At 33.8% G+C, this 12817-nt stretch overlaps 1 protein-coding gene across 2 annotated transcripts in view; it reads left to right on the top strand.

The window, feature by feature from the left end:
* The window catches only part of LOC144960355 (uncharacterized), a 196496-nt gene that overhangs the window by 170316 nt on the left and 13363 nt on the right, over window positions 1–12817 (top strand). The gene's annotated exons all lie outside the window — the stretch shown is intronic.

The raw sequence follows: 12817 nt of genomic DNA, 5'->3' as shown, positions 1-12817 counted from the left end.
ATGCGTTACTATTTTGGGAGAGGGATGGAATAAAAGAAGTTATTTTATTCTACTTTATCATATTATTCGCGACGCCCACGCCTCTATCGACATTAAGACAGTGTGAAACAGATTGCGGGGGAAATAAACTTCCAGTTAAAATAATCAGAAATATAAAATAATTAGATTTTGCAGATGAAAAAAAAACAACAAAGAATGTCAATTCTTTTCGATAAAACATATGTTATTTTGATCAAAGTAAAAATTTTTCAGCATAAAATCGATTTTCATCATTTAAATCACCTCACCCGAAGTTTACTTAATATGTTGTTGTTATAGAAATTCTATCAAGCCAACACAGAATATTGTCCATTACAACAATGTTGAAATAAGCCGATAATTCTCTTCGGTTATCAGACCTGCTAATATGTGCGCGTTGACCCCATCCGGCATAATACCTTTTCGAGACAATGGGTCACATTTACATCCCATTTTCGAGACGAAACCCCCGAGTCAGTTATGAAAACAGAGAAGAAACCGATGCCGTCCTCAATCCGACATTAGTACCTAAAAAATAAAGGACATTATGTGGCGAGACAAGAAACTGCCTAAAATCTCGAAATGATGAATATGTTGCGAACCTTGGCTGCCAGATGGCCAGCATTCCTCATGGTCAATTTCCACTTCAAAAGTGGCCAAATAGAACATGTGACCAAACACCCCTGACTCCCTTTAAAAACTAATCAGTTTCGATATAAACAAAAAATCGACTAAACTAGGAAAAAACTCTTGAAACATAAAAAAGGTAAATTAATGCCAAAAACACGATTCTCTGTATTGCCAATTTTGGCCACGTATGTGGCCATCTGATAGCCCTGTTGCTAACCCTGAAAGGAAATGGACGGAATTAAAATTATAATGCCTGTTATTTAGTCATTTAAAGGCCGTTCTTTTTTTATTTTGCGTCAGTTGTAGCGAATAGCGAAAGAGAAATTACTATAATTTACAAAGTGCACCCAGGAATATGAAATAGAAGAAGTGAATGGGCTGTTTTCTCAGAATTATTTTTCCTGTTGGAATCCTCTATGCTGCTGACTCAGGAAAAATATATATTTAGTTAATTTTGACCAGAAAACTAGTTTTTCAAATATCGATCGATTGAAATGATCTTCATCTTGGCAAAAACTCTCAAACCTGTGATTTTGAGAAGTTCCCGGATTGAGAGATTAAGCCAAGATGAGGGAAGTTTTGATTTATCGATAACTGAAGGTAGGGTTTTTTTAACGTTCTTTTTTTTTTTTTTTCAAAGTACGTCAGTATACGGATTAAACCTCAGGCTCATATACATAGTAAAAACGAAATTCCGAACGCGGAGCTAGAACCTGATTCCCCGAGAGGTAATACAGTTCCTTATCCACGCGACCATCTTCCCCCCTACCCCCGCCTTTCCCATTCACCTGTATATTATGGGTGATTCCCATGCAAGTTTCATGGATAATCTGTACAACAACGCCATTCTAACATCTCTCAATTCAAGTCCTTCAGAGTCGTAAGGCCCATAGAGCCGGAGGTAATCCCGGTTTCTATCGCGTCAAACGGAGAAAAGCAATTGCTTACTACCCTTTGGATAGGGCGCTAGTCTATCGCAAAGTACTTACCGCCAGATCTAACAGATCTACCTAACCATTTGCTGCAGGGTGGACAGAGGGATCGGGAAAAAATCTCGACTGCACACGGGATCGATCTTGGTCCCTTTGCGTGTGAAGCGAGTACTCTAACAACTGAGTTATCGGGACCCCCTCTACATCTCGCATTTGTCATTAGTATTTCATTCATCATGTTTTGTTGATAAAGGGGAAAAACAAAACTTCCACATCGTCCGTCTTCGTGGATTAAATTGAAGCGTCTATTCCATTTCCAATTGTCATTTATATCTTCGAGTTTCAAGCAGCAACATTTTCAAAGGATAATCTGTATTAACTCTCAACAAAACCCTTTGCATCGACCTCTGGCTGTTCGCTGCACGAAGCGACTGGACCGACCTATACATAATTGCAGGTCTGATACCCCAAAGTATTATGGTCTCATTGTTGTAATGGAAATACTCTCAAACCAACGTAATATATTGGAAGCAAGCCCATAATTGCATTCATTACCAGACCTGCAAATATGTCAACGACGAGCTGAACCCAAATAAACAATTTGCTTAATACCATTCCACGATTTTAAAGGGGAAAAAGTGAAACGAGTTGAAAATGGCATCTAATTTTAAAATAGAAAAAAGAGACATTTAAAACCAGACATGTCTTTTAACATTCCATTACTGTGTCCACCATTCATGTCAAAAGTATAATTGTTGTTTGTGTTGTTGTTGTGCTCAAACTTAGAATCTGGATTAAACATAACAACACGAGATGAAGTGAGTAGAAAAGTGCCAGAAGACAATAAAGAATAAAAAATTTTCGCGGCGGTGATGGGGGTTTGAACCCGCGACCTTATTGGTACGACAACTCCGCCTGGCCGGTGAGAGCGTGACTCTACCGTATGAGCTATCCACGATCCCAAAAAAAATCGTATCTAACTCAGGTCATTACTAGAGCTCTCTCTCTCTCTCTCTCTCTCTCTCTCTCTCTCTCTCTCTCTCTCTCTCTCTCTCTCTCTCTCTCACCGACTACATAACGTAACGCAACTAAAGCTCATAAAAAATAGTTGACAATACTGCCATACACAGACATTACACTCGTCATTTTAAGTCTTGGGTTTATGAAGTTTAAAAAAATTATTTGGGGGGGGGGGGGGGGGGTCCAATTGGTAGAACACTCGCTTCACACGCAAAGGGACCGCGATCGATCCCTGGTGCCGTCGAGATTTTTTTTCTGCCCCCCCCCCCCCCCCACTCTCCACCCAGCAGTGATTGGGTAAATGGGCCAGTTAGGTCTGGCTTAAAGTACTTTACGATAGCCCAGCATCATATCCAAAGGATAACAAGCAACTGCTATTGTTCGTGTTATGCTATAGAAACCGGGATGAACTCCGTGGCTCCGGGCTCCGGGCTCCGGGCTCCATGGGTCCAATGGCTCGGAAGGACTACTATTTTCACTAGATAGGGGTCATTTTATTGGATGGATATAGATAATATACGCCTGGCTTAGAAGCTCACAACATTGCCATCCGGAAATATAACGGACCAACACAAAAAACTATGTGTAACTTTGAACGTTTATAGTCTGGTTAATACAGTTTTGTGAGAAGTACTCATAAACATGGATGGCAAAAAACAATAACAAAGACCAGATTGACGTCATCTTCATTCTATCTATAGGAGGTAGGAAATATAAAACAGGCGTATTGTCTTTGTGCGATAGAACAGCATTATCCCATTAACCTTTTAACTGGCGTACTCTGGAAAGACACGTATTTAAAAATTTATAAAACTCGTCCTTCAAATATCGATGGACTTAAATTACCTTCATCTTGGCAGCAACTCTCAAACTTGGGACCGTTTTAAATACGTGTCATTTCTAGAGTACAGCAGTTAAACGCTTTAAAACAAAACAAAACAAAACAACAACAACAACAACAACAACAACAACAAATATAAGAAAACAACAGGACATAAAATACGCAGCCGTCCGTGAATTTAATCCGAAAGGAAACACAACAGGATTTTCGTGTGATAGAGGAGCCTTCTGTTTTTTCTATTCTCTTTTAAAAAGAAGCAGGATTCGAAAACAAACATTTTAGATCGTGATGTAAACTGATCAATGTTTGTTTCTTTATTTTTTTTCTCTCAATACGATTCGCTGTAATGGCAAAGATTGTCAACAAAGCACAAGCACGCTAAATTATGATGTTTTAATGCCGAGTTAACCTTTGAACCACGGGATTAGATTTCAACGGAATCGAATAAATGCTTCGCAGTATTTGAATCAATGCTCTGAACGTGCTGCATTTTCCAAAAAGACCTTTTTTATATGAATCAGACAAGCATATGTCATACTGTTATTAATAAATTTTACTATGATATAAGACCACATATGAACATTGAAAAATTAATTCTCATGGTTTCTCATAGTTTAATTGGCCTCCCAATGCTTTATATATTCCCCTAGCAAGTTGGGTGAAAACACATTTCGATTTCATACAGTTCAAATCGTCTGTTGTGTATTTTATACTAGCACTCTCTAAATATCCATCAGTATGCAATGTTTCAGTAGGATTTATTCTCACTTCTCACCTAAGTCGAATGGGGAAATGTGTTTAACGTGCCTTACCCATTGCCACAACGAAACTTTTGCGATTATTGACACCCATCAGGTCGCTGACAACGCTCAACATTTTGAATATATTGTATTGCAATGTCTTTTGAACGTCGAAGAGACTAATTTTAATTGATTTATAACCGCAAGAGAAAGAAAGTAAGAGAAATCGCCGATAAAGGGTTATAACCAAACATGCTAGAAGCAAACTTAAGCTGTTTGCAATTTGGAAATCAGGTTGATTGATTGCAGAGTGTTTCGCCATTGTCCAAAAAAAAAAAGAAAAAAAAGATATAAAAAGAAGTGAGAGAAGGTTTTAGACTGTTATGATTTTTAAAAAAAAAAAAGATATCATTAAAGTGCCAGAAAAGTATAAAACTAGATTTTATTTCAGATCCTGTGTCTCTTTAACACCACTCATTCATTATTGGGGGCCCCAATAGCTCAGTTGGTAGAGCACTCGCTTCACACGCAAAGGGACCGTGATCGATCCCGGGTGAAGTTGAGATTTTTTTCTGTCCCCCTGGTCCACCCAGTGGTGATAGGGTAGATGGTGGGAAAGTATTATGCAATAGACTAGCGTCCTATCTGAAGGGTAGCAAGCAATTGCCATTTTCCGTTTCACGCTGTAGAAACCGGGATAAAATCTAGCTCCATCGGCCTTATAGCTCTGAAGGACTACTTTTTTTTGTCTTTTACTTCACAATGACTAACTGTGTGAAATGTTTTTCCAGTGCAATTCATGTCGAACTTATATCGTTCGTCCTTATTTTTGATGAAGTTAAATCGTAGAATCTGTGCTAGATAAATAAAGTCAAAATAAACTTCAATTATTTTTTTTTTGCGTTTCTAAACACAAGGCTGCATTCTACTTTGGATTGCCATTTGGAATTTTAATTACCAAATACAAGATAGATACAATCAATTTTATTGCGAAAAAAAAATTCAACAAAAAAACCCCCTCTGCATTGCTTGACGGTCTTTATGTTTGAATTTTTCCTTTATCAAATTACTATTCTTATGTCTATAATTCACAAATTAACGATACAACAATAATTTAGCTGAGGTTTACATGTATACCGTAAGACATTTTGAAAAACATCTTAAGACAAACACACTGGTGATTGGATACGAAAATAATGTATTCTACTTAAATGTACGTTTAAATATTTTAAACACCGATTCTTTGGAACTTTTTGGAATTTTTACATTCCATTTATAATGCAATTAGACTTAGACCTATCTATTTGGTGTGTTTGTTTTTCCAAAAAAACAATTTGACAATTCTTCATAAACTCCCTTGAAAAATCAGCAACATTGTTTCATTAATTTCTTTCTTTTTAAAGGATTTATTTATCTGTTTTGATTTATTATATTTTTACTTTTAAAATTTAATTTTTCAATTTGTAAAATTTATCTTTTTTGTTTATTCCTTATAATTCTTATTCCATTTCATTATTTAAAATAATTTATTTATTAATTGGTTTGCTCTTGGTTTATTATTGGTTTTACAATTCTAATTTAATCATTAGAAATTCTAAGTTAACGTGGGATTTATATTGGCAATTGCCTAAAAATAAACCCTTGATTTGAATTAAATATTTCCCAACCATTTACTTAACACCCACTCTCTCTCTCTCTCTCTCTCTCTCTCTCTCTCTCTCTCTCTCTCTCTCTCTCTCTCTGTATCCACTGAATATGATTTAAAACTTATAACCACCCTACGAGCAATGAAATTCCTCTAGCAGAAATATAAATAAGGTGGAGCATATTTCTAATGACATGTTTTTACATTTAACATTCTGCTTTACATGAGGGGATTTCATAACAAAAAATATGAGAATTTCTGATTATGAAAGGAGAAGATAAGAAACATTCGTATTTATTTAGCTCAAGTCAATCGTTGTAATCAAGATTCAAGCTTTATTTTTGGCAGTTTGCCAATACATAATTAACATAAAATGTCCAATTAACAAATCCAAGATACATTCACGCAGTTAAAAAAAAACTATCTAGGTCTAGACTCAAATAATAATCGTCTTATAAATTTATGGGCGTGATTATGAGAAAATATTTAAGTTTAAAGAATTTTTTAAAAAATAGTGGCCGAAAATTGTGCCGAAAAGTGACTTTAACATGAAAAATTCAGAAATTCTTTTTTTTTTTTTTTTGCATTTTAATGAATTATACTCAGCCTCCATCCTCCTCAATAAAACACATAGACTTCACCCAAGTTGAATGTTTTTGAGTATAAATTCGATTTCATCATTGAAAACACCCGGCGACAAAATACGGTTTGAAGTGAAGGGTGACCGATGTGTGTTAAAGACTTGCTGATAAAGAAACACGTTTAAAATGAGAATTTGGCCAGAGAATAAGTCCTTCAAATATCGGACCGGTTAACCAGTTGACTGCCGTACTCTGGTAAAACATGTATTTTGAAGTTTGGCCAGAAAACTCGTTCTTCAAATATCGATTGATTTAAATGACTCTCATCTTGGCAAAAGTTCTAAAACCTGGGACTTTGGCGAAGTCCAATATTTGAAGGATGTATTATCTGGCCAAATCTTTTTTAATGTCTTTGTTTCGGAGTACAACAGCAATGGCATGCATTTGTTAGACTTAAAACTTGAGGTTTTATATAGCACAATATCCACTAAACGTGGTCAAAGCGCTTTACAAAGGGTCACTGACCAACTGAAACACGAAACATATATAACTATACGCGACGGCTTTTAGGCGATATTACAATTTTTTCGACAGAGACAACGCTGTTAACGACCAGTTACTCATTTTACACCAGAGTACGGTAAAAGAATGTTAGTAAAGAGCCTTTCCAAGGACTCAACTATTCGCCGAGCGAGACTCGAATCCAGGAACTTCCGATCCAAAAGCGAGTGTCATACCACATGACCACATAGCCACAATTTCATGGCCTTTCATCTCAAACGGTATTTTGTTGTGGTTTTTTAAATCAATCGATAAGCGAAGGACGAGTTTTCTGGCCAAATTTTAAATACATGTACTTTTTTCCAGAGTACGGCAGTAACTAATTAAAATGACCCCTCGGCTTGTCAAAACTCTCAAACCCGACACTTCATTTAAGACTTCTTTGACGTCCTAGGTTTGATAATTTTTGACAAGATGAGGGCCATTTTAATCGATCCAAAATGCGTGCAGCTATGTGGTCTAGTGGTATGACACTCGCTTTTGGATCGGAAGTTCCTGGGTTCAAGCTTCGCTCGGCGCCTAGTTGAGTATTTGGAAAAGACTCTTTACTCACATTCTCTCACCGTACTCAGGTGAAAACTGAGTACCTGGCCGTTTACAGCGTTGTATCTGTCCGAAAAAATGGTAACATCGCCCAACAGGCGCCATGCCCGTCCTAAATGTTAAATGTTGCTGTTGGCCAGGGATCCCTTGTAAAGCGCTTTGAGCACATTTAGTGGATATTGCGCTATATAAAAGCTCAATTTTAAATTGAATTGAGATTGTCTGGAGAACATTTTAAAATATGTCTTATTTTTCAGAGTAAAGCAGATTCGTGTTGTCCGCAGGTGCACTCAACGTCTTCTAAGTCTTGTTCTATAAAGTTGATTAGTGCCCTACGGGGCTTCATGACTACCGTACTAAAAGAACACGATACACAATTATACAATTTTATCAATTATCTACATAATCAAACTTGCATAATGAATATATAGACGAGATTACATCGTTTAATAGGCTGTTAACCATTCCTATTCTTTATTTCACCTCCTCATTAGAAAATATCAATTCAAACCCAGTGTCCAATGAAATAATTGAGCAAGGCCTTAAACATTTGAAAGGAAATTATATTATTTTTCCGTGCGCTTCCTGAATCCATATTGAAAATTTTGCCTATTTGCGTTGAATACAACCCAAAAATAAAATACGTTGGCGTATTTTAAAAGATTCTAATTTTTTTTAAAACAGTGTTTTTTTTTTCTCATAAAATAATCATGGATTTATTTCATTCCAGTTTGATGTAGGCGATTAATTATATTGGTGTAATATAATGAAACATTATGAAAAAAATCTTTCACCTCCAAACGGTATTTTGTCGGAATTAATAGGACTCTGAAAAGTGGACTTTGTTGGAATTAATTGGACCGGCAAAAGTGGACTTTGTTGGAATTAATTAGACCCGAAAAAGTGAACTTTGTTGGAATTAATTGGACCTGAAAAGTGGACTTTTTTGGAATTAATGTCAGGGTGGACAACGTGCTTAAAAATGAATTTTAAGCTTTATCCAAATCAGACTTCATAGAGGAGACTGAAATTTGTTTAACCTTTACAATTATAACTTTTTCCAATTCTTCTCATTTTGACTTTAAAATCAATTTTCTTCGTCTAGTTCAATCTTACAGAACACCAGATTGACGTGTTGGATCACATATTATTATTATCATTATTATTATTATTTTATATTATTATTATTATTATTATTATTATTATTATTATTATTATTATTATTATTATTATATTATTATTATTATTATTATTTTATTATTATTATTATTATTATTATTATTATATTATTATTATTATATTATTATTATTATTATTATTATTATTATTATTATTATTATTATTATTTATTATTATTATTATTATTATTATTATTATTATTATTATTATTATTATTATATTATTATTATTATTACTATTATATTATTATTATTATTATTATTATTATTATTATTATTTATTATTATTATTATTATTATATATTTATATTATTATTATTATTATTATTATTATTATTATTATTATTATTATTATTATTATTATTATTATTATTTTATTATCATTATTAATTATTATTTTATTATTATTATTATTATTATTATTTTCATTATTATTATTATTATATTATTATTATTATTATTATTTATTATTACTATTATTATTATTATTAATATTATTATTATTATTTATTATTATATTATTATTATTATTATTATTATTATTTTATTATTATTATTATTATTATTATTAAATTATTATTATTATTATTATTATTATTATTATTATTATTATTATTATTATTATTATTATTATTATTATTATTATTATTGTCTGACATTTCTCCGATTGTGAGAAACGGTTTCCCTTCACTAACATAGAGCTCACTGATCGAGGCAAGGATCATTTAACAGTGAGGTCATCTCCACACAGGACTCTGGCCTTTGTTGAAATTAGACACCTTTGATCCATTTGACACTCTAACATTGGGAAAAAACATGTTCATAAAAGGGAGTTATTAAACCCATGAAAGAGCACATACACACACACACACACACACACACACACACACACAGGGAGAGTGAGAGAGAGAGAGAGAGAGAGAGAGAGAGACAGAGACAGAGAGAGAAAAAAAATGAGAGAGATAGATATAGATAGATAGATAGATAGATAGAGAGAGAGAGAGAGAGAGAGAGAGAGAGAGAGAGAGAGAGAGAGGCAAGTTAATTATTGTAAAATATTCAATTCAATTCAAAGATTTCTTTTTAGGCAATCCCCACTATAAATCACATATTAACTTAGAATTTCTTATGATTAAATTAGAATAGTAAGACCAATAATAAACCAAATCAAATCAAATAAATAGATAAGTTTACACAATAAAAAAAAATGAAATGAAAATTATCATTAATAAACAAAAAAGATAAATTTTTAAAAATGAAAAACGAAATTTATAATATAAAAATAAAATAAATAAAAACAGAAAAATAATCCCCCTCCCTCCCCCACTTTCCAAAAAAAAAAAAAAAGAAAAAAAAGAAGAAAGATATCAAGAAAAGAAAAACTCTCACTTGGCTTAGTCATCAAGATGCATAAGAATTCATATTTCAGGGGAAAAAAACATAAAATAGTAATAATAACATAAATAAATTTGACCCAAGGTCTCAAATTGGTATGTTGGAGTCTTAAGCAGATACCAAAAGTAAATTTAACTCTCTTTACCGACCATTTTCAGCACTTTCCCAATATTTTGTCATGCTATCCCAACACAAAAATTGATTTTTAAACTTAAACCCGAAAGCATGCAAAACACAATTTTGCATGCCAAACAAGCTCTACAAAACAAACGATTTAGCTTTAAAAGTTTGTGATGTAAAAAAAAAATCTGAAATAAAAAATGTTTCATTGTTGTGTAAAAAATGTGACGATTTTCATGTGGATAGTTGGAAAGGAGAGGGTTAAAATTAAATTATTCAGGAATATGAAATTTCAGTCTTTTAAAGTTGAAGTAACATTATTCGTTCTATAAAAGAAGTATAAATTTAACTAAAGTTTCCTATTTTAACCAGTCAATTGCCGTCGTCAGGAAAAATTTGTATTTAAACATTTGGCCAGAAAACTCGTCCTTCAAATATTGATCGATTTAAATGACCATCATCTTGGCAAAAGCTCTCAAACCAGGGACTTTGCGAGGTCCCTCTTCCCCGCAATGGGGAAATCATTCCAAAATATTTGTAGTGAAATGAATAAATTTGATTGAAGCCTCTCTCTGTTTGTTAATGTTTTTAGACCGCCAAAGCGATGATCAGTCCTCACTAAATTATTTGAGAAAGACTATAGATAGAACGCAGTTGACGTCACACAGGTCTTTGTTATTGGTTTTGTTTTTGTTTTGTTTTTTTGCCATCCATGTTATGAGTAATTCTCTCTAAACTGCATTAGCCAGACTATAAACGTTCAAGGTTACACATAGTTTTGTGTATTGATTCGTTATAGTTCCGGATGACACTATTGTGAGCTTCTTGTCAAGCTTACAGGGTGTGTATTCTAAACGTTAAAGGTTACATATAGTTTCCTTTTTAAAACAAAAAACAGTTTTCCTCTTTTTATTCAATTTTTAAAACATTCTTTTGAGTAGAAAACAATAGATTTGGGCAATGAGATGGACGATGAACATTGTTTATTTCGATTTAACTTTTGGATTTTGGAGTAATAATACGTCATTAATCTATAAGTAAAGCCATTGCTAGAAAGGACAAAAAGCAAATCATCGCATGGTCACCATTTTTGCCCCATGAATGTTATATCGGAATTAGGAATTTTTTTATTTTCATTTGTACACGCAAGAAAACGTTCGTTGAGCATCTAACTCGTACTATAAATCTATGGTTCGAACTGGTCTCTTAGTAGTAAATCAATCATTGCCTTAACTCATGCCGGTCAGCTTTATTGCCTCTCTGACATAAAACAGTATGAGCTCAGCTGGATTTCTGCTCGACTTTCGACGTTTATATTTGGATTGGATTCTATTCGAGTATTTGATTTTTTTGACTGGGTGAGAACACAGTGTTTGCAATTGCTCAACGTTATAAATGCCGGGGATTTATGAAGGCAATTAAGTAGTGTAATCCAAAACAAAACAAAAATAAAAAAATAAAGAACAGGAAAGAAAAGAAAAGAATACGGATAACTTGTGATTATAGATCTTACGATTTGAATTTAGCAATTGGCAGTTGACCATTTGTACGGTTATGGCAAATGGTAAATAATGGTACAGAGCCATGCATAATTTATTTAAGTTTCCTTCAAAATTTGAATCAATTGTTTTTTCTATAGAAATACAAAATGCATTTCATGATTTCTGTCACATAATTTCTTTCCTGAATTTTTAAAAGTATTATAGTTATCTTAAGTCCAGCTCGTGGAAGTATGGTGACGTTAATGGTTCCTTTGATATTCATAGAACTGTTGTCTCTTTCTATGTGGCTTTCTAATCCTTGTTTTAGTAGAGATGACATCAAAACATTCAGAGTTTTATGGAATTCTTTGTCACGAATGGCAGTCAGATGTGAGTATGGAAGAGTATTTGAATTCTTTTAAATAATCTTTCTTTGTAAGTGGTTTTGGAAACCTTCTGACTGTCAGCCTTCCGTTGAGGATTTCATACTAGAATATAAGGGGTAGCCTCACGGTCGAAATGGTATATTGCTCTTTGGGTCCCTGCCGTTTCTTTTCTAGGACCATGTAGCACTTTTTGTCTTACTGTTTTCTCGACCGCTGCCCAATCTACCATTTCGAGCGTGAGGCTACCCCTATATTCTAGTATGAAATCCCCACCGGAAGGCCGCGACCCTGTGAACATTGCAGACGCCGAGCCTCACGTCTTTCTAGTTGTACTCTAGGGTATCAAATAGAAAGGGGTGGGGTAGTTATAGAAAAAAAAAAAAGGGGGGGGGGGATGCACTGTGGCCAATTTTTTTTATTGGGGGGGGGGGGAGGCAATGAATAAGCTTAGGTGGGGGGGGGGGCGTCTATTTGATACATTATAGTACCATGTGATGTGTACCACCGTCCTTTTTTCCTGGGCATTGATATGACTTAAAAAGTGTTCCAAACCACGTTAAACTTCTATAACTGAACTAAACTTGTCAGCTGCATTTCCTTCTTACCAATAAAACGACATACTGGTAAGATTCCAGTCCTTCAATTTTGTTGACGTGGTTGTGCGTTATGTTACCTTATGATGGCAAGTAGGCAATTTTTTGGTGGTAGGAATCGACTTTGTGATGAGTTATTTCGAGTAAGCATTC

This window comes from Berghia stephanieae, chromosome 1 (assembly GCF_034508935.2).
Source record: "Berghia stephanieae isolate SIO BIC M18660-M18661 chromosome 1, UCSD_Bste_1.3, whole genome shotgun sequence".
In the NCBI taxonomy this organism is placed as follows: domain Eukaryota; kingdom Metazoa; phylum Mollusca; class Gastropoda; order Nudibranchia; family Aeolidiidae; genus Berghia; species Berghia stephanieae.
Note: the sequence above shows the minus strand (reverse complement) of the source record. Positions and strands in the feature narration are given on the sequence as shown.